Source organism: Oncorhynchus kisutch, linkage group LG23, assembly GCF_002021735.2.
Source record: "Oncorhynchus kisutch isolate 150728-3 linkage group LG23, Okis_V2, whole genome shotgun sequence".
Classification (NCBI taxonomy): Eukaryota; Metazoa; Chordata; class Actinopteri; order Salmoniformes; family Salmonidae; genus Oncorhynchus; species Oncorhynchus kisutch.
Genome location: NC_034196.2, coordinates 35,878,976 through 35,902,127, shown reverse-complemented (window position 1 = coordinate 35,902,127; position 23,152 = coordinate 35,878,976). Strand labels below are relative to the sequence as shown.

Here is a 23,152-nt window from a genome sequence, read left to right as displayed (position 1 = left end):
CTCTCTATCTCTGTCTCTCTCTATCTCTGTCTCTCTATTTCGTCCTTTTTCTGCCTCTCTATTTCTTCTCTCTCTCTCTCTCTCTCCTCTCTCTCTCTCTCTCTCTCCTCTCTCTCTCTCTCTCTCTCTCTCTCATCTCCTTCTCTCTCTCCTCTCTCTCCTCTCTCTCTCAACCTCTCTTCTCTCTCTCTTCTCTCTCTCTCTCTCTCTCTCTCGTCTCTCTCTCTCACTCTCTCTCTCTCTCTCTCTTTCTCTCTCCTCTCTCATCTCACTCTCTCTCTCTCTCTCTCCTCTCTCTCCTCTCCTCACTCTCTCGCTCTCTCTCTTCTCTCTCTCTCTCTCTCTCTCTCTCTCTCTCTCTCTCTCTCTCTCTCTCTCTCTCTCTCTCTCTCTCTCTCTCTCTCTCTCTCTCTCTCTCACACTCTCTCTCTCTCTCTCTCTCTCTCTCTCTCTCACTCTCTCTCTCTCTCTCTCTCTCCTCTCTCTCTCTCTCTCTCTCTCTCTCTCTCTCTCTCTCTCACACTCTCTCTCTCTCTCTCTCTCTCACACACACTCTCTCTCTCTCTCTCTCTCTCTCTCTCTCTCTCTCTCTCTCTCTCTCTCTCTCTCTCTCTCTCTCACTTGCTTTCTCTCACTCACTGACGAATAGCCCAGAGACACCAGAAGGATTGTAAAACGTTTGCCTGCAGACAGTACTTAGTATAATCTCTTTTGTGTTCACACAGCAAAGAAATTGAAGTCGTCAGCCACTCAGCCTTGTTAAAATACTCCAAACCATAAGGTGGCAGTAGCGTTGTTTGGCAATGTATGTCCTTCTGTGTTGCTTAGTTAACGGTCTAGAACCCAATGTTAGCTTACTAGCTGCTCTAATGTTGCTATTTTGTGGAAAGCCCTTGTTGATACTAGCCAGATGGTCACAGCTAACTACCTAGCAAGATGACGAAGAAACAATTTAATTCACTCTCCATAATCCCATACTGCCAGTGCAAGTCCATAGCCAAATGTTTAGCTAGCTAGCTAGCACAAAAATGGTACCCGCTGCGTGCCGACCCGCTAGCGACGACCCTGGCAATTGCAATTGTAGAATCGCAATGCTCGTCAGTGGCCAATAACTTGACTTTGAGCCAATCAGAGAGCAGAAACTCCCACGTGGGGAGGCCAACAGGAGTGACAACAAAAATAAATGGGGCATTTTCTCTGTAAATACATTATTAAATGTCATGAGCCAGTCATATTTCAAATGAAATGTAGGCTATGGGATTGTAGCTAGCTAAGTGCATAGACACAATGCACACAACACTAAATACTACCTCCAAGCTAACTAACCACTGTAGCTAGTATTGACATTATAATTAAATCACAATGAATTAGTTTGCTGTGCTAGCTAGCGAATATGCTAAAGTTAGCTGGCCGTGTGTAATCAGTTCTTCATTTGTTGTGACTATACCTGCAGTGCTCGATCCCACTGCTGACACCAACTGTTGTGTTATTAGCTGTATGGATGAGGCAAAGAGATGTGAGTTAAGATAACATGTTTACTGACAAGATAATGTAGCAACTGCTATTTGCATTACTATGCAGGATAGTCTATTTTTTAGTATTGGGATGCATCTCTCTGCACCTCATTCCATTTTCTCACTTCCTTCCTTCTGAAAAGGCCTTATGTAGTGCTGGGTGATGCTTCTCCCCGCCTCTGTCCCTTGGTTGCTAATTGAATGATAGGCTGCACCTGGTTTACACCCCCCCTCACAGACGGTAGGCAATGCCCAACAGAACACAGGTCATTTGCCACTAACAATAGTGTCACGACTGAGGCTCTGTTTGTGTGCCTGTCTGCAGTGCTGTCGCCTTGATTGGCTGTGCATGGTGTCCCCGGACGCCCCAGATGTACAGTGGGGCAAAAAAGTATTTAGTCAGCCACCAATTGTGCAAGTTCTCCCACTTAAAAAGATGAGAGAGGCCTGTAATTTTCATCATAGGTACACAAACAGATGGATGACAGACAAAATGAGAACAAAAATCCAGAAGATCACATTGTAGGATTTTTAATGAATTTATTTGCAAATTATGGTGGAAAATAAGTATTTGGTCAATAACAAAAGTTTATCTCAATACTTTGTTATATACCCTTTGTTGGCAATGACAGAGGTCAAATGTTTTCTGTAAGTCTTCACAAGGTTTTCACACACTGTTGCTGGTATTTTGGCCCATTCCTCCATGCAGACCTCCTCTAGAGCAGTGATGTTTTGGGGCTGTTGCTGGGCAACACGGACTTTCAACTCCCTCCAAAGATTTTCTATGGGGTTGAGATCTGGAGACTGGCTAGGCCACTCCAGGACCTTGAAATGCTTCTTACGAAGCCACTCCTTCGTTGCCCGGGCGGTGTGTTTGGGATCATTGTCATGCTGAAAGACCCAGCCACATTTCATCTTCAATGCCCTTGCTGATGGAAGGAGCTTTTCTCTCAAAATCTCACGATACATGGCCCCATTCATTCTTTCCTTTACACGGATCAGTCGTCCTGGTCCCTTTGCAGAAAAACAGCCCCAAAGCATGATGTTTCCACCCCCATGCTTCACAGTAGGTATGGTGTTCTTTGGATGCAACTCAGCATTCTTTGTCCTCCAAACATGACGAGTTGAGTTTTTACCAAAAAGTTCTATTTTGGTTTCATCTGACCGTATGATATTCTCCCAATCTTCTTCTGGATCATCCAAATGCTCTCTAGCAAACTTCAGATGAGCCTGGACATGTACTGGCTTAAGCAGGGGGACACGTCTGGCACTGCAGGATTTGAGTCCCTGGCGGCGTAGTGTGTTACTGATGGTAGGCTTTGTTACTTTGGTCCCAGCTCTCTGCAGGTCCTTCACTAGGTCCCCCCGTGTGGTTGTAGGATTTTTGCTCACCATTCTTGTGATCATTTTGACCCCACAGGGTGAGATCTTGCGTGGAGCCCCAGATCGAGGGAGATTATCAGTGGTCTTGTATGTCTTCCATTTCCTAATAATTCCTCCCACAGTTGATTTATTCAAACCAAGCTGCTTACCTATTGCAGATTCAGTCTTCCCAGCCTGGTGCAGGTCTACAGCTCTTTGGTCTTGGCCAAAGAGTGTAACTGTTTGAGGTTGTGGACAGGTGTCTTTTATACTGATAACAAGTTCAAACAGGTGCCATTAATACAGGTAACGAGTGGAGGACAGAGGAGCCTCTTAAAGAAGAAGTTACAGGCCTGTGAGAGCCAGAAATCTTGCTTGTTTGTATGTGACCAAATACTTATTTTCCACCATAATTTGCAAATAAATTCATAAAAAATCCTACAATGTGTTTTCAGGAATTTTTTTTCTCATTTTGTCTGTCATAGTTTAAGTGTACCTATGATGACAATTACAGGCCTCTCATCTTTTTAAGTGGGAGAACTTGCACAATTGGTGGCTGACTAAATACTTTTTTGCCCCACTGTACCTTGTCTTTATTAGAAAAAAAAACACATTTAATTCTCTGCTACATCAACAGCATCAGCTGATGATGCTTTATTCTGGTCTGGTAGAAAGCAGATACTATTAATGCCTTGGAGTATTTATATCTGTGCCTTTCTTCAGTAACTTATAGCGGTGACATAATTTATTTTTCCCTCGTTGCTATAGAAGCGGTGGGCATGTTTTGCTTCAGTGTGATAATGGTGGTAGATCAGACTCTGGGCCCCTCTGGTCATGGGGTTGATTGGTTATGCCTGGCTGCACCAATCAAACTGTACAATGCTATAATTGTATATAAAGTTTGTGTGTGTTTTTGTGTGTTTTCGACATTGATACATATTTTATGTGCAAATTATAGCATTGTACATATGCTTGGATTTATGGTTGGAGTAGTTAGTGAGTGTAACTGGACAAATAAAGACGGATGGAAAGTTTACATGCATTGTTCCCCTCAATTATATCTGGCAGGGTAAACACTGGTTTATAACATACTCCTGTTTTCTGTGCTAACCCCATAAATGACATCAACCACTATCACCATGTTTCCCCTCTACCATGCTTCCCTTGCTGAGGGCTCAAGGAAGCACATCCTTTATGTCTGTGTACAGCATGGACGGTGTGTGCTGTACAGTACAGGGATAGGGTGTGGAAGCATCCGTCCTGAATTAAGGGTGATGAGAGCCAAATGGAGGAACATTCATGGAGAGGTTGACCAGGTGGGATGACTTGCAGACTATGAAAGGCCAAGGGAGGATGATCATGATATCATACGTCATAAAGGACGTAAAGCACCAACCTCCAACCTCCCACTCAACCTTTTTTCAGAGCTAACATTTCAGCTTCTGGCGCCAGACCCTGTGACTTCTCCTCAATGCGCTTGTATTGAAACCCGACAATGGATCTGTCAGCGGTTAGCTGAGAAAAGGTAAACAGATGGGAGCAAAGGTTGGTGGAACAGGGAGGATATATGCTGTTGATGTCCAAAGCCCACCCTGTTTCACTATGGTACACGAAGTCTCAGAGACAAAGAGCATGTACATTGAGTTATGACACAATAATAGCCACAATTCATCTAAACACGTGTCGCTATAAAGAGAGAGTTCGAGTCAAGTCTTTGAGCACAAACCAGAGTCACGAACCATAGACAACCAGAGTTGAACCGAGTGGCACAGTCGTCTAAGGCACTGCATCTCAGTGGTAGAGGCATTACTACAGACCCTGGTTTGATTCCAGGCTGTATTACAACCGGCCGTGATTGGGTGTCCCATAGGGCGGCATCACAATTGGCCCAGCTTCCTCCGGGTTAGTGTTTGGCTGGGGTAGACCGTCATTGTAAATAAGAATTTGTTCTTAACTGACTTGCCTAACCTTAAATAAAGGTAAAATAAATAAAGTCTCAAGTCTTTGAGGATGAGTCAGACTCAAGTCTCTCAAGGCATCCTATGTCTCTCAAGTCATTGACCATGACTCTGGGACAAGTCTCAAGTCATTGAGCACGACTCTGAGTTGAGTCTCAAGTCATTGAGCCAGAAGTCAAGTCTCAAGTCTTTGAATAAGTCAGTCAAGTCTTGAATCTTAAAGGACGATCATAGTCTCATAATCCGTTGTTGCTGCAAGACACGTCTGTGGGTTGTTGCAGTTTTATGTGTGTCTGTTCTGCCTCTATAACGACCCCTGACCTGACTCCTGACCTTTGGCCTCCCCTGTGCTGGGGTGGCTTGTTTGACTGTTCTGGAGACAGTGGGGACCAGGACATCAGATGGCTGAGAAGCTTCTTGGCTGTGAGCCCATCTCCATCCCTCTGACAGACAGTTGTTTTCCACTCTGCCAGTCAGACGCGCCGCTTGTTAATTGTTGAAAGCCTCTCAACGGGGATAAGCTTTTGTGATTCGGCGGCTGGGAGGACCCCCGAGGGGTCTTCCCTGAGACAAAACACATGAATGCGTGTCATATATGCCTAGTCAGACGTGGTAGTATTTATTACATGATGAAGAGTTGACATGAGACATGAAAATGCCTGTAGCTAGAAAGTAAACGTCCCCTTTCTAACAAAACAACTATGTGAATAGCAAAGCTGTAATTACGGGGGCTGCCAATGAGGCCTCAATAAATATCTCTCTGCCTATTGTGTCTTAAGGAGGGGGGGCAGGGAATGGTCACTTTGTTGCCATGGCAGCTGGCCAGTCGCTGCACCTGGCCAGTCAGGGACAGTATGTGAACAAAGGTGTAGCCTAGCGCTTGTTTTGCCACATCGTCGAATCCCGGTTTAGCTGCTCTTTGACACAGCAACCATTTTCTCCTTCCAGTTGAGTAGACACAGGTCAAACACACACACACCTCTCTGTCTCCTGTCGTCTGTCAGAGAGAGGAAGGAGGCTGCTCCATCCCTACATCTGGGCTTCCCTGGAGGAAGCTGCTATCTCACTGTGATGATGTACTTTTGGATTAAGTTGTGAAGCATATAGCATGCACTTAAATGTGATCCTCTGTGGAGTGTTGACATGATACATGTCTGTATGGATGGGGGAAGATGTGGCCAGCACACTCAGGAAGTGAAATGCATATAGAAACATATGATGATGGAGATGTGCCTGACCACCATCATCACACCTCCGTAGGTGTAGGTGGAGCCATGTTCTTATTTTCTACCGAAGGGGTATCAGGCAAAGAGCTGGAGATAAATATGGGACCGAGCATATGACCCACAGGAAGTGGAGTTGACTTATCATCCAGTGAACAGACCCCAGATCCTTCACACTTCCTGTCACATGACATGGGATCCCAAAGACTTTGGTCTTCCTAGCCCTTGGTACTTATTTTAACTGTAGATTTATGTAATATGCCATAATCTTACTTGGGCTTTAGGTTATAGACGTTTAAAGAACATTCCCTAAACATTTGTTCCGGGTTCTCCTTGATGCTCCGGGAACATTTGCTTTTTGTCCAGTGAGCACTCCCTCCTTGTCAGGCTAAACATGTTCAAGACATGAGAGGTGGCTACCTGCCTGAAAGGTTTTGGAGAATTACCAACATTTCGTAAAGCAGGATGAGACATTTTCCATTTTTGACGTGTCCATCTTGGAGGAGTGCCTTGGTGTCTTGGCCGGCAGTCAGAACTCACACGGGCAAGGCTGGTAGTGCGCATGAGTGCTCGGCTGTCTCCATAACGACGGAAGCTCCGCGGCGTCGGCTGAGTTTGGCTTCTGCATCTTAATATGGGTTCTGCTGCTGCTTCCTAACATACCTGGTGCACAGATTCAGTCTTACCCCCAAGCTCTTGGTTTGTAATTAGTTTGTCTGCGTTCTCATCCATCCTTTGTTTGAGTGCACTTTATTTACTGTCAGTTTATGCATTTCCCCTCCATCTTCTCTCTTTAATCCACCCATTACTGTTTCTGTCCATAAACTCTCTATATATCCAATTCATTCTTTGACCTTTTCACCTCAGCTATCTGTTTAGTTTGCCCTCATCATCACAATTGCTATCTATCCCTTGATCCCCATTCTCCTTGGCACTGACTCTCTGAAGTCAAGCCTTGTTTGCCTTCATACTGCCACCTCACGCTCTGATGAAAGGTGAAATAACACAATCCTGACAACCGGCTTTGCGTCAGACTTGATAGCTATCATCCAGCGAGGGAATTTGACATTTGTTATGTGATAAGAAAGCGCGTCTGGTCTCTGTGTGATACCGCATTCATCTTAATGTCCACATTTCCCCCGAGGTGGGATATCACACTGATAATCATTAGAAGTGTCTGGCAGAGGCACATTTTCAAAAGAGCAAAGCATTTAGATGGAGTAAGCCTCCTTTATTACAGTCATGTATCACGTTCCGGTCAGTGGTAAATCTGAGTCATAGCTGGAATAGCACTGTGGAGCTAGTTCCCATCCCGTACATATTCCACTCTGGACATCCTGGATGCACATCCCAGATCAACCCCCATATTTCATTCTACCCCAGATGATCCCCCCATATCATGATCCCCCCATATTTCGTTCTACCACGGATGATCCCCCCATATTTCGTTCTACCCCGGATGATCCCCCCATATTTCATTCTACCCCGGATGATCCCCCCATATTTTGTTCTACCCCGGATGATCCCCCCATATTTCATTCTACCCCGGGTGATCCCCCCATATTTCATTCTACCACGGATGATCCCCCCATATTTCGTTCTACCCCGGATGATCCCCCCATATTTCATTCTACCACGGATGATCCCCCCATATTTCATTCTACCCCGGATGATCCCCCCATATTTCGTTCTACTCCGGATGATCCCCCCATATTTCATTCTACCCCGGATGATCCCCCCATATTTCATTCTACCCCGGATGATCCCCCCATATTTCGTTCTACCCCGGATGATCCCCCCATATTTCATTCTACCCCGGGTGATCCCCCCATATTTCATTCTACCACGGATGATCCCCCCATATTTCGTTCTACCCCGGATGATCCCCCCATATTTCATTCTACCACGGATGATCCCCCCATATTTCGTTCTACCCCGGATGATCCCCCCATATTTCGTTCTACCCCGGATGATCCCCCCATATTTCGTTCTACCCCGGATGATCCCCCCATATTTCATTCTACCCCGGATGATCCCCCCCATATTTCATTCTACCCCGGTCTGTTGTTGTGTCCCAGTTATGCTTTTGTATAGAATTAACATTCATCACAAACTTACAGAACATTTTTAAGAGCAGGTGAAGTGAATTTGCGAGGCACCTTGTCCTGTGTAATTATACTTTAACAGTGACTTCCGAATTCGGTGGCTGATGTGGTGTTTTATGGTTCAGGCATGCCGTCAGGTAACCTTACACATGAGAGACGCATAGAACAGGAAAAACAGCCGTGTTAGAGTGCTCTTTTTGTGCTATGTGCAGTGGAAAGAGACTGCTGACTGTATATTCCATGCTCATGCATACATTTCCCAATGCAGTGCTCTTAAACTGGTCAGCCATGGCCCTCAGCACTGTAGGCACACACACACCAACACACATACAAGATTTGTCCATTGTAGATGTTTATGTTAGATGATCACACACACACAAAGCATCACCACTGACCTTGGCAACAGAGGTCCCCTGGAAAATAAAGCATGTAGAAGCTTGTTTTCTTCCCTCTCTGGTACTCAATCATTAATAGCCCTCTCTCTCTCTCGCCCCTGGCTCATACGAACACCACACACACACACACACACACACACACACACACACACACACACACACACACACACACACACACACACACACACACACACACACACACACACACACACACACACACACACACACGCTCCAGTAACACTCCATAGCCTTCTATCAGCAGCTGTTCAGAGAGGAGAGCAAGGGAGTGGTGAGTACCTGCTCGCTGATTCGCCTCCTACACCCCAGCACTCCTTTAAGGTTTACAATGTGTGAGTGTCTCAAAGTAGTGGACAGGCGTGCTCTAACGTGTAGCAGCATGTCATAAGGATCTTACAGCGACTTTAAGACCAAGGAAAAGACAAGGAGAGAGAGTGGCGGAGGAGGAGGAGACAAGGAAAGAGAGAGACGGAGAAGGAGACCAGGAGAGAGAGAGACGAGAAAGAGACAAGGGGAGAGAGAGAGACAGAGGAGACAAGGAGAGAGAGACGGAGAAGGAGACCAGGAGAGAGGGAGACGGGAAAGAGAAAGAGACAAGGAGAGAGAGAGAGACAGAGGAGACAAGGAAAGAGAGAGAGGGGAAGGAGAAAGAGACAAGGAGAGAGACGAAGAACGAGAAAAAGACAAGAAGAGAGAGAAAGACGGAGAAGGAGACAAGGAGAGAGAGAAGGGAAGGAGAAAGAGACAAGGAGAGAGAGACAGGAAAGAGAAAGTCTGAGTAGAAAGAAGAGGCGTCTACTTGGTCTACTTTTGACATTTTGGAAAACAACAAGTGAGAAAAATAGATAAAGGAAAGTGCAGCAGAAGACTCATAAGGAGAGATCTCTTTGGTTCAGCTTCAGCCTTTGGTTCAGCTTCACTCTGAGAACTGGAGGACCACAGCCCCAGCCAGGGGCGCCCTGCCACCCAAGCCCAAGCCAAGACTCTGTCCCTGGGGCCGCATGGGGTCCAAGTCCCCCTTCAGCCTCCACCGAGCCCTGGTACAGCCCATGATGATGTGCATGCTGGATGTTCCTCTCATACTGGACCACCTGGTAGGTGTCTGGTGTGGAGACTGAGAGGGGATCACTGACTGCAGATGTCTGGTGTGGAGACTGAGAGGGGATCACTGACTGCAGATGTCTGGTGTGGAGACTGAGAGGGGATCACTGACTGTGGGTGTCTGGTGTGGAGACTGAGAGGGGATCACTGACTGTAGGTGTCTGGTGTGGCGACTGAGAGGGGATCACTGACTGTAGGTGTCTGGTGTGGAGACTGAGAGGGGATCACTGACTGTGGGTGTCTGGTGTGGAGACTGAGAGGGGATCACTGACTAGGTGTCTGGTGTGGAGACTGAGAGGGGATCACTGACTGTAGGTGTCTGGTGTGGAGACTGAGAGTGGATCACCGACTGCAGATGTCTGGTGTGGAGACTGAGAGGGGATCACTGACTAGGTGTCTGGTGTGGAGACTGAGAGGGGATCACTGACTAGGTGTCTGGTGTGGAGACTGAGAGGGGATCACTGACTAGGTGTCTGGTGTGGAGACTGAGAGGGGATCACTGACTAGGTGTCTGGTGTGGAGACTGAGAGGGGATCACTGACTGCAGATGTCTGGTGTGGAGACTGAGAGGGGATCACTGACTGCAGATGTCTGGTGTGGAGACTGAGAGGGGATCACTGACTGTGGGTGTCTGGTGTGGAGACTGAGAGGGGATCACTGACTGTAGGTGTCTGGTGTGGAGACTGAGAGGGGATCACTGACTGTAGGTGTCTGGTGTGGAGACTGAGAGGGGATCACTGACTGTGGGTGTCTGGTGTGGAGACTGAGAGGGGATCACTGACTAGGTGTCTGGTGTGGAGACTGAGAGGGGATCACTGACTAGGTGTCTGGTGTGGAGACTGAGAGGGGATCACTGACTAGGTGTCTGGTGTGGAGACTGAGAGGGGATCACTGACTAGGTGTCTGGTGTGGAGACTGAGAGGGGATCACTGACTGCAGATGTCTGGTGTGGAGACTGAGAGGGGATCACTGACTGCAGATGTCTGGTGTGGAGACTGAGAGGGGATCACTGACTGTGGGTGTCTGGTGTGGAGACTGAGAGGGGATCACTGACTGTAGGTGTCTGGTGTGGAGACTGAGAGGGGATCACTGACTGTAGGTGTCTGGTGTGGAGACTGAGAGGGGATCACTGACTGTGGGTGTCTGGTGTGGAGACTGAGAGGGGATCACTGACTAGGTGTCTGGTGTGGAGACTGAGAGGGGATCACTGACTAGGTGTCTGGTGTGGAGACTGAGAGGGGATCACTGACTGCAGATGTCTGGTGTGGAGACTGAGAGCTAGGACAGTGGTAGTGTGGGAATCTGTTGTGACTGCTTACAATATGCTTGTGTAATATGCTACAGTTCACCTTTGAATTGAACGCATATGCAAACTGATATGAACTCTATGGTGTGCACGTTATCTGGACAGTGGCGTGAGGATTTTTTACTTATGTACTATTTCTCTGATCCTAGGTCAGTTTCCTGTTATGTGGTAGAATCTGTAAGTTAACACCGGTTGGTGGGTAGGAGGTGGGGAGGAGACAGCCTATCAGGTCAGGTCGCTCTTTTAGGCTTTGGTCAGCATGGTTTCGCCATGGGAACAGGTCAGGGTGCCCAATCAGGCAGGTCCTAAATGAAGTACTTTATTCTTATTGGCCAGGAGAAAGAATGTAGCTTTACAGTTGAAGTCGGAAGTTTACATACACTTAGGTTGGAGTCATTAAAACTAGTTTTTCAACCACTCCACAAATTTCTTGTTAACAAACTATAGTTTTGGAAAGTCGGTTAGGACATCTACTTTGAGGAATTGTTCCAACAATTGTTTACAGACAGATTATTTCACTTATAATTCACGGTACCACAATTCCAGTGGGTCAGAAGTTTACATACACTTAGTTGACTGTGCCTTTAAACAGCTTGGAAAATTCCAGAAAATGATGTCATGGCTTTAGAAGCTTCTGATAGGCTAATTGACATAATTTGAGTCAATTGGAGGTGTACCTGTGGATGTATTTCAAGGCCTACCTTCAAACTCAGTCCCTCTTTGCTTGACATCCTGGGAAAATCAAAAGAAATCAGCCAAGACCTCAGAAGAAAAATTGTAGACCTCCACAAGTCTGGTTCATCCTTGGGAGCAATTTCCAAACGCCTGAAGGTACCACGTTTATCTGTACAAACAATAGTAGGCAAGTATATACACCATGGGACCACACAGCCGTCATACCGCTCAGGAAGGAGACGCTTTCTGTCTCCTAGAGATGAACGTACTTTGGTGCGAAAAGTGCAAATCAATCCCAGAACAACAGCAAAGGACCTTGTGAAGATGCTGGAGGAAACAGGTACAAAATTATCTATATCCATAATAAAACGAGGGGGAGGCTTGCAAGCCGAAGAACACCATCCAAACCGTGAAGTACGGGGGTGCAGCATCATGTTGTGGGGGTGCTTGGCTGCAGGAGGGACTGGTGCACTTCACAAAATAGATGGCATCATGAGGAGGGGAAATTATGTGGATATATTGAAGGAACATATCAAGACATCAGTGAGGAAGATAAAGTTGGTCGCAAATGGGTCTTCCAAATGGATAATGACCCCATGCATACTTCCAAGTTGTGGCAAAATGGCTTAAGGACAACAAAGTCAAGGTACAAAGCCCTGACCTCAACCCATAGAAAATTTGTGGGCAGAACTAATAAAGCTTGTGTGAGCAAGGAGGCCTACAAACCTGACTCAGTTACACCAGCTCTGTCAGGAGGAATGGGCCACAATTCACCCAACTTATTGTGGGAAGCTTGGGGGAGGCTACCCGAAACGTTTGACCCAGGTCAAACAATTTAAAGGCAATGCTACCAAATACTAATTGAGTGTATGTAAAATTCTGACCCACTGGGAATGTGATGAAAGAAATAAAAGCTGAAGTAAATCATTCTCTCTACTATTATTCTGACATTTCACATTCTTAAAATAAAGTAGTGATCATAACTGACCTAAGACAGGGCATTTTTACTAGGATAAAATGTCAAGAATTGTGAAATACTGAGTTTAATTGTATTTTGCTAAAGTGTATGTAAACTTCCGACTTCAACTGTATTTATGTGTGCACTGACGCTATTATTAACATGGCACAGGGCAACAGCCTTTCATGGATGCTCATTGAATCAGGATTGAGTAGCATTGTAGCAAGCAAGCAACACAATACAAAACATGATCTCGTGTCACTTTGATATAATGATCTACAACCGAAAGTGGCCATTTTACTGTGTAAAATGTATCACAATGACAAGTTATTGTCGGAACGTTTGAAGTTGGTTCAGAGGTATCTGGCGTGCGTGTGAATCCCTTTGCGGTCAACTTAAGACATGTTCTGTGTTTACTGGTTTGTGTGATGTGTGTTTGTTTTTATAGGTCAGGTCATGTATGATTGATGTAATGTAGTTCTAGAAAGAGAAGGCACTATTAGTGAGTGACAAAACTAAGTAGCAAAATTAGGATAATTTCCCATCTTTCCACAGACACCAGCCAACCAGCTTTGACTGAATTAGTTTCTCCTTGCCCTGTAAGTGGACCCATCACATTAGAAGTATATGGATCGTGCCATGTCATGACATGCTTGGACCACCTATTGAGATGTCATGACATGCTTGGACCACCTATTGAGATGTCATGACATGCTTGGACCACCTATTGAGATGTCATGACATGCTTGGACCACCTATTGAGATGTCATGACATGCTTGGACCACCTATTGAGATGTGCCTTTTGTTAAGTCAATCAGTTGTTAAATAAGGTGAAAAAGAGACTGGGGTGCCACTGTAATGGTTTCATGCCATTGTTATTTCTGTATTTTGAATGTTGCATATCTTAAACGTGAGTGCTGTCAAAGTAAACATTTTGGGACTGGTATTTCTATTTTGACACAAGTTTGGAAAGTCACCAGATCATTTCCCATCTTACTTGGCAAATTTTCCAGTGGTTACTTTTATTTCCTCAGACAACCAGGCTTTTGCCAAAACTCCTCTTCATTTCCCAATTCACAAGCCCAGCTATAGTATCAGCCAGGCTCTGTTCCTGGATGTGGTGTCCCAGAGATAAGAGGTGGAAATTGGGAGTCTGTATTGTTGTCAGCCCCCTTGGAGTTTTTATCAGCTACAGTGTCATTACTCTGTAGTCTCTGTAATTTCCAGTATCTTCTCTGCTCCACCTTTCTAATGACAACTTATTTACACTTCTATTTTTATTTACACTTCTCAACCAGGAGGGGGAGAAGGAGAGGGGGAGGAGGGGGAGGAGGAGAGGGGGAGAAGGGAGGGAGAGGGGGAGAGAGGGAGAGAGGGAGAGTGGGGAGAAGGAGAGGGAGAGTGGAGAGGGGAGGAGGAGGGGAGAGGGGGAGAAGGAGAGAGGGCGAAGGAGAGGGGGAGAAGGAGAGGGGGAGAAGGAGAAGGAGAGGGGGAGGAGGAGGGGAGGTCGACCACATCTGTAATGATGACCTCTGCTCTGCTGTACAGTAGGTTGGGGAAGAGAGAATAAGAGAGAGAGAAAAAGAGAGTTCCATGTTTTATCCCCAAGCATTACTTTGTGAGCGTCTTTAAAAGTGTTGAACTTATCATACTATTTTTCTGCCACTGAATATCCACAGTATCTCAGTTTTAAAATGTGAAAGATATTGATGACCTCTGCTGTGTGAGTGAGAGTGAGAGAGTGAGAGAGAGGGTGGGTGGTTCGGTCACCTACAATAGTGGGTAAGGGAACGGTTTATTCCAGTGCATCCTGAATGCTTTGCAGTTCAGAGCTGGTGAACTATGCCTGGTTTCAAATATATTTACCAGTGTAGTAATTATAAAGACGAGGTGAGGTGACACTGGGAGAAATGCTCTTCCATTTCCATCTCCTCCATTACACTCTTAGAAGGAAAAGGTGCTATCTAGAACCTAAAAGGGTTCTTTGGCTGTCCTCATAGGAGAACCCTTTGAATAACCCTTTTTGGTTCCATGTAGAACTCTTTCCACAGATGGCTCTACGTGGAACCCCAACGGGTCCCACCTAGAACCAAAAAGGGTTCTCCTGTGGGGACATCGAAGAACCCTTTCAGAACCCTTTTTTTAAAGAGTTTTTACAAGTGTGCCTGTACTCTTTGGGAAGGTTTCCCGGATGAAAATTAAGAATATTTTTAGTCCAGGAATTGGTTTATTCTGTGTAAGCATGCTATTTTCAAATGAATTTCTCTCATCTAGACAGCAAAACATGTTTGATGAGCAAAAAATAAGAGGAAATCTCTGCAGTGCTTCACCCATTGGTGATGACAGAGGTTGATAGCTCCCACACCATTATATAAAGTGCTTGAGAATCATAAAAACTACAGAACAAATGCACCGCAGTATCACACAAGCTATTTCCACTACAATAAAAATGTAATATTCTGGGATCACAAAAAAGCCAGTCCAACTAATAAAATGGCTTCCTATAATTATTTTCTGAACCTCACCTGCAGGTTACCGTGGATACTGACAAAGTGTCTAATTATAGCCCATAGTAAGCCTCCACAAAGCAACAGGGAAGAGCCTCTATGCCCTGTCATTGGTGTTACATAACGACAGGAGCCAGGACTGAGTACCACACCAGTGTTACACCATAATCATGACTACTATATCACCCCCCGTTGTTGTGCTACAGGGACTGTTCGCTAACAGAGTGAGAACGACCTTGGGGTCCCATCTCTTTCCCACCCAGTAAATGACAACCATGTCTTCTTTGGTTAGTAGTAGACTCTGTGGCCTGCATCTGGGTTTATCTTCCCTTTGCATGTTTTCCCTTTTTTTTTGCCCAGTAATTCCTGTTGTGTTTGAGTGGAACTCTGCATATGTGGGAAAAGGGCTAGCCAATCGGAGTGCATGTTGTTTTAATTTGACCAGCCTTGTTTGACACACGGCCCGCTAAGGGATGGATGGGAAGAGGATGGATGGGAAGTTAGTGATCAAATCACATTTTATTTGTCACATGCTTCGTAAAATATACAGTGGGGAGAACAAGTATTTGATACACTGCCGATTTTGCAGGTTTTCCTACTTACAAAGCATGTAGAGGTCTGTAATCTTTATCATAGGTACACTTCAACTGTGAGAGACGGAATCTAAAACAAACATTCAGAAAATCACATTGTATGATTTTTAAGTAATTAATTAGCATTTTATTGCATGACATAAGTATTTATTGTCATGCAATAAAATGCAAATTAATTACTTGAAAATCATACAATGTGATTTTCTGGATTTTTGTTTTAGATTCTGTCTCTCACAGTTGAAGTGTACCTATGATAAAAATTACAGACCTCTACATGCCTTGTAAGTAGGAAAACCTGCAAAATTGGCAGTGTATCAAATACAGTGGGGCAAAAAAGTATTTAGTCAGCCACCAATTGTGCAGGTTCTCCCACTTAAAAAGACGAGAGAGGCCTGTAATTTTCATCATAGGTACACTTCAACTATGACAGACAAAATGAGAAAAAAAATCCTGAAAATCACATTGTAGGATTTTTTATGAATTTATTAGCAAATTATGGTGGAAAATAAGTATTTGGTCACCTACAAACAAGCAAGATTTCTGGCTCTCACAGACCTGTAACTTCTTCTTTAAGAGGCTCCTCTGTCCTCCACTCGTTACCTGTATTAATGGCACCTGTTTGATCTTGTTATCAGTATCAGTTATCAATGTTGAGCAAAAATCCCAGAACCACACGGGGGGACCTAGTGAATGACCTGCAGAGAGCTGGGACCAAAGTAACAAAGCCTACCATCAGTAACACACTACGCCGCCAGGGACTCAAATTCCACCATCATTTGCAAATAAATTCATAAAAAATCCTTCAATGTGATTTTCTGGATTTTCTTTCCTAATTTTGTCTGTCATAGTTGAAGTGTACATATGATGAAATATCAGGGCTCTCTCATCTTTTTAAGTAGGAGAACTTGTACAATTGGTGGCTGACTAATTACTTTTTTGCCCCACTGTATGTACATGTAGTGGCAAGAAAAAGTATGTGAACCCTTTGGAATTACCTGTACCTCTGCATAAATTGGTCATAAAATTTGATCTGATCTTCATCAAAGTCACAACAATAGACAAACACAGTCTGCTTAAACTAATAGCACACAAACCAAATACGTTTTCATGTCTGTTATTGAACACAGTGTGTAAACATTCACAGTGCAGGTTGAAAAAAAAAGTAGGTTTTAATAACTGGTTGACCCTACTTTGGCAGCAATAACCTCAACCAAACGATTTCTGTAGTTGCGGATCAGACCTGCACAACAGTCAGGATGAATTTTGGACCATTCCTCTTTACAAAACTGTTTCAGTTCAGCAATTTTCTTGGGATGTCTGGTGTGAACCGCACTCGAGGTCATGCCACAGCATCTCAATCGGGTTGAGGTCAGGACTCTGACTAGGCCTCTCCAGAAGGTCAGGACTCTGACTGGGCCACTCCAGAAGGCGTATTTTCTTCTGTTCAAGCCATTCTGTTGTTGATTTACTTTTGTTTTGGGTCGTTGTCCTGTTGCATCACCCAACTTCTGTTGAGCTTCAATTGCAAAATGTCTTGGGAATACATTTTTCCTTCGATGCAAACTTTCCATGCCCTGAGGCAGCAAAGCAGCTCCAAACCATGATAATCCATTCACCTTACTTTACAGTTGGGATGAGGTTTTGATGTTGGTGTGCTGTGAGTTCTTTTCTCCACACATAGTGTTGTGTGTTCCTTCCAAACAACTCAACTTTAGTTTCATCTGTCCACAGAATATTTTGCAGGTAGCGCTGTGGAACACCCAGACGCTCTTTGCGAACTTCAGACATGCAGCGATGTTTTTTTTGGACAGCAATGGCTTCTTCCGTGGTGTCCACCCATGAACACCATTCTTGCTTAGTGTTTTACGTATCATACTCGTCAACAGAGATGTTAGCATGTTCCAGAGATTTCTGTAAGTCTTTAGCTGACACTCTAAGATTCTTCTTAACCTCATTGAGCAGTCTGCACTGTGCTCTTGCAGTCATCTTTGCAGGATGGCCACTCCTAGGGAGAGTACCAACAGTGCTGAACTTTCTCCATTTATAGACAATTTGTCTATACTTACTTTTGGTCAAGGCATAGTTCACATCCAGCAATGCTTCTTGTGAATCGCAAACTCAAATTTTATGAGTGTTTTTTATAGGGCAGGGCAGCTCTAACCAACATCTCCAATCTCGTCTCACGGATTATACTCCAGGTTAGCTGACTCCTGACTCCAATTAGATTTTTGGAGAAGTCATTAGCCTAGGGGTTAACATACTTTTCCCAACCTACACTGTGAATGTTTAAATTATGTATTCAATTTGTGTTTTATTAGGTTGAGCACAGTATGTTTGTCTATTGTTGTGAGTTAGATGAAGATCAGATCTAATTTTATGACCAATTTATGAAGAAATCCAGATAATTCTAAAGGTTTCATTTTCTTTTTATTGCCATTGTTTAACCTAGGAATAGAGTGACTAGGCAACAGGATACATAATAAACAATAGCAGCCGCGTTTGTGATGAGTAAAAAAAAGTTTGTTCAAGGAGGTTCAATGCAGATAGTTAAATAGTTAACCAAATAGCTACCTGGACTAACTACATATTTAGCATCCTTATGGCTTGGGGGTAGAAGCTGTTCAGGGTCCTGCTGGTTCCAGACTTAGTGCATTGGTACTGCTTACCGTGCAGTAACAGAGAGAACAGTTTATGACTTGGGTAGCTGGAGTCTTTGACAATTTGTAGGGCCTTCCTCTGACATGCCTGGTATAGAGGTCCTGGATGGCAAGGAGCTCGGCCCCAGTAAAGTACTGGCCGTACGCTTTACCCTCTGTAACGCCTTGTGGTCGGATGCCAAGCAGTTGCCATACCAAGCAGTGATGCAGCCAGTCAAGATGCTCTCAATGGTGCAGCTGTAGACATTTTTGAGGATCTGAGGGCCTGTACTCGACAATCCGCTCCTTTGTCTGGCTGACGTTGAGGGAGAGGTTGTCCTTGCACCACACTGCCTGGTCTTTGACCTCCTCCCTATAGGCTGATTGACCATTGTCGGTGATCAGGCCTACCACGTCATATCGTAAATAAACTTAATGGTGTTGGAATCGTGCGAGGCCATGCAGTCGTGAGTGAACAGGGAGTACAGGAGGGGACTAAGCACGCACCCTTGAGGGGCCCCCGTGTTGAGGGTAAGCATGGCGGATGTGTTGTAGCCTACCTTCACCACCTGGGGGAAGCCTGTCAGGAAGTCCAGGAAGTGTTCAGTCCCAGGGTCCTTAGCTTAGTGATGAGTTTAGATGGCACAATGGTGTTGAATGCTGAGCTGTAGCCGATAAACAGCATTCTCACATAGGTGTTCCTCTTGTCCTGGTGGGAGAGGGCAGTGTGGAGTGCAATTGCGATTGCACAATACTGTACATTTATTGGGGAAGTATGCGAATTGGAGTGGGTTCAGGGTGTCTGGGATGATAGTGTTGATGTGAGTAATGACCAGCCTTTCAAAGCATTCCATGGCTACAGACATGAGTGCTACAGGGCGATAGTAATTTAGACAAGTTACCTTTGCGTTCTTGGGCACAGGGACTATGGTAGTCTGCTTGAAACATGTAGGTATTACAGACTGGGTTAAAAATGTCAGTGAAGACTCTTTCCAGCTGGTTTGCACATGCTCAGAGTATTTGTCCTGGTAATCCATGGGTGAATATTTACCTGTTTAAAGGTCTTACCCACATCGGCTACAGAGCGTGATCACATAGTCGTCAAGAACAGCTAGTGCTCTTGCATGGTTCAGTGTTGCTTGTCTCGAAGCGAGAGAACGTATTTAGTGCATATGGTAGGCTTGCGTCATTTACATTTGTCATTTAGCAGATGCTCTTATCCTGAGTGACTTACAGTCATGAGTGCATACATGTTTTGTATGGGCCCCTGTGGGATTTGAACCCACAACCTTAGCATTGCAAGCGCCATGCTCTACCAACTAAGCCACATGGGACGTCTTCACTGGGCAGCTCGCGGGTGGGTTTCCCTTTGTAATCCGTGATAGTTTGCAAGCATTTCCACATCCGACAAGCGTCAGAGTCGGCATGCTAGGATTCGATCTTAGTCCTTTATTGACACGTTGGCTGTTTGATGGCTCGTCAGAGGTCGTAGCGGGCGATGGTTTGTATGCATTTGTAACAAAGATGCTGAGAGTCAAGAAGCAGGTGGTACGTTTAATAAACCAACGAACATGGAACGAGACAACATCGTAGTGGCGTCTTAACATAGATACAGAAACAATACCGACTTAGGTTTTTTTTCCCAAGGGAGTGCACATATAGGGTAATGGAGTCTAGGTGTGCCCCATGAAGTGCAGGTGTGCGTAATGATGGATGCCAGGACCGGTGGTTAGTATACCGGTGACGTTGAACGCCGGAGGGGAGGAGTGGGAGCGGGAGTAGATGTGACAGTACCACCCTCGACGCGCAGCTCTAGCCACAGCGGCAAAAGTGAAAATCAAGGATGATGTTGGGATCCAGAATGTCCTCCACGACCCCCACAACATTGGGAGTCCAGTAGGGATCTGACGGCATAGGCTGGACCCCCCTTGATGTCCGGGGGGGGGGGGGGGGGGGGGACAGTATCAGCTAGGAGTCCAGGAACCACTGGCCTGAGAAGGGAGACATGAAAAGAAGGTGAGATACGGTAGTCACTTCCATATTGGGCGCTTCACCGGTACTTCCTGTTTGAGTGTTTGCAAGCAGGAATCAGGAGGATAGAGTTATGGTTAGATTTGCAAAATAGAGGGCAATGGAGAGCTTTGTATGCATTTGTAACGAAGACGCTGAGAGTCGAGAAGCAGGTGCAGGTGGTACGTTTAATAGGCCAACAAACATGGAACGAGACAACATCGTAGTGGCGTCTTAACATAGACACAGAAGCAATATTGTCTGGGACAAGAACCTAAGGGAGTGCCAGTGACCGGTGGCGGTCTGCCTGCTCCTTCTGACGGTGGACGGCACACTGGAGTCTCACGTGAGCGTCGCTCCACACTTCTGAGCGCCTGAACCACTCATCAACCACAGGCGCTTCGGTCTGGTCCGGCGTCCACGGAGCCAGGGCCGGCTGACCGTGACCCAGAGTTTCTCCATAAAGGTTCTCCATACCCGTGATGTGAATTGGGGGCTACAGTCGGAGACGATGTCCTCCGGAAGGCCATAATGCCGGGAGACCTGCTGGAGTAGTACCGCAGTGACCGGGAGAGCAGTAGGGAGACCAGAGAGATGGATAAAACGACAGGATTTGGAAAATCGATCCACAACCACCAAAATGGCAGTGAAACCGACAGAGGGGAGCTCAGTAAGAGCGTACGAAGTGCCGGCTCATTCCATCTGCTGGATGCTGCTACTGTCCGGAAGGTGAGTGCGTACTCGGCAGCCTTCAGGTCCTCCTGCCCTCCGATTGCTGATCGAAGATACATTTGTCATGAACCCCTCATATGAATATAGGTCCTCCTCTCCTCTCTCCAAGACAGCAGTGGCACATTCCAATACCCGCCCCTTCAGCAGAGAAGTAACCGTGGTAACCTTGGACCTCTCGGTGGTGGGGGCTCCCATCTGGTGCGCAAAGTAGAGGGAGCACTGAAGTAGGAAGCCACGGCATTTAGATGGGGTGCCTTCATATTTATCCAGGAGGATAAACGGGCATCACTGACCTGAGCTTGTTGCTGAATGGGCTGTTGTGCTGGGTTGACTGGTTGTAGAGTATCCTCTGCTAGTTCACTGAAACACCTCCCGGGTATGCTCAAGATGTTGCACACTGCGAAGAACCTCTTCCATAGCTGTCTCCAGTTGTGCCAGCTGGTCGTGGTGTTGACGAAGAAGGTATCCCTGCTCGTCGACTGTCTGGGAGATATTCAGTTTTCCTGCTGCTTCCATTGTTTGAGTCAGTATTCTGTAACAAATATGCTGAGAGTTGAGAAGCAGGTGATATGTTTAATAAACCAACAAACATGGAACGAGACACATTCATAGTGGTGTCTTCACACAGAAACAATACTGACTGGGGAAAGAACCTAAGGGAGTGCCACATATAGGGTAATAAGTGAGGTAATGGAGTCCAGGTGTGCCTCATGATGAAGTGCAGGTGCACGTAATGATTGGTGCCAGGTGTGCGTATTGAAGGATGCCAGGAACAGTGGTTAGTATACTGGCGACGTCGGAGGGGAGGAGCGGGAGTAGACGTCACAGCATTTCTGTGTGTGTAAGTGATCTAGAGTTGTTTGCCTCTAGTTGCACAGGTGACATGCTGGAAGAAATTAGGTGAAACGGATATAAGTTTTCCTGCATAACAAAATCACTGGCAACTAGGAGCGCCGCCTATGTATGAGCATCTTCTTGTTTGAGTATGGCACTATACAGCTTGTTGAGGTCAGTCTTAGTGCCAGCATCGGTTTATGGGGATAAATAGACAACTATGAAAAATATAGATGAAAACTCTCTTGGTAAATAATATGGTCTACAGCTTATTCTAACTCAAGGAAGCACAACCTCGAGACTTCCTTAATATTAGAGGTCACGGACCAGCTATTGTTAACAAAGCTTACCTGAAGTTGTCATTCTGTCCTGCCGATGTTTAGGAAAACCAGAGATGTACATTATATTGTCCTTGTTCAACCACAACTCAGAGGAACATAAGATATTACAGTTCTTCAGTCTCAAATGGAGCTCGTCCATTTTTTTTTCAACCAGCTGTTTGAGGAACTGGCTCTCACTACGCAACAGGTGATACCCGGTTCCTGGGGAGCTACCCTTTTGAATGTTTTCACTTCAACCTCAGATGTTACTAACCTGATTCAGTTTATCAACCAGCCAATTATTAGCCTCACATCAAATATGCGTCTCAGATAGCTGCTGTTGTGTTTGGCTTTGAGTTTGAAATAAGATCCACGGAGACCATGGAATGTTTTAAAAATGTATTTTTGCATATCGGGTCTGGATGGGAAATCCATTTCGGAACAGGACCTCTAACTTCCATCATCAATAATTTATTCTCATCGTTCAGATTATTCCAATTTAATCATAAAGTGTTTGATTTGAAATCAATTTGATTGAATGATTGATTGAGTACTAGGCCATTTGTGACTTGAGGGCTGTTAGCAAGTTTGGCTATTAACGCCTATCAGCGCCATTCATTTACAGAGCGCAGTTTTGTAGTGGTTACCGTGACTCAACAGTCACGTGGAATTTGACCCATGACCGCTGGTGCGGCGTTAATAGGGTTACCATTACATCCCTACACACACGCGGGCACTCACACACACGCACACGCTCAAACACAAAATAAATACATACTATTACATGTTTTATTACAATAACACATTCACGTTTCTGCAAAGATACACTTACATTTATATTTGAGTCATTTTAGTTATCCAGTCAGCTTAAGATAGCTAGGTGAAGCAACCTCATCTCACTTAA

The 23,152-nt window shown here is 45.3% G+C and overlaps 1 protein-coding gene and 1 long non-coding RNA gene across 2 annotated transcripts in view; one reads left to right on the top strand and one right to left on the bottom strand.

Annotated features, from left to right (window-relative positions):
* LOC109868317 (ral guanine nucleotide dissociation stimulator-like) overlaps positions 1 to 23,152 on the top strand; it is an 81,814-nt gene that overhangs the window by 7,562 nt on the left and 51,100 nt on the right. The gene's annotated exons all lie outside the window — the stretch shown is intronic.
* LOC116356565 (uncharacterized) lies at positions 19,894 to 22,019 on the bottom strand. The gene is made up of 2 exons (XR_004204961.1): positions 21,388 to 22,019; positions 19,894 to 20,343 (listed from the first exon to the last, which is right to left on the bottom strand). It is a non-coding gene; the product is annotated as an uncharacterized LOC116356565 (long non-coding RNA).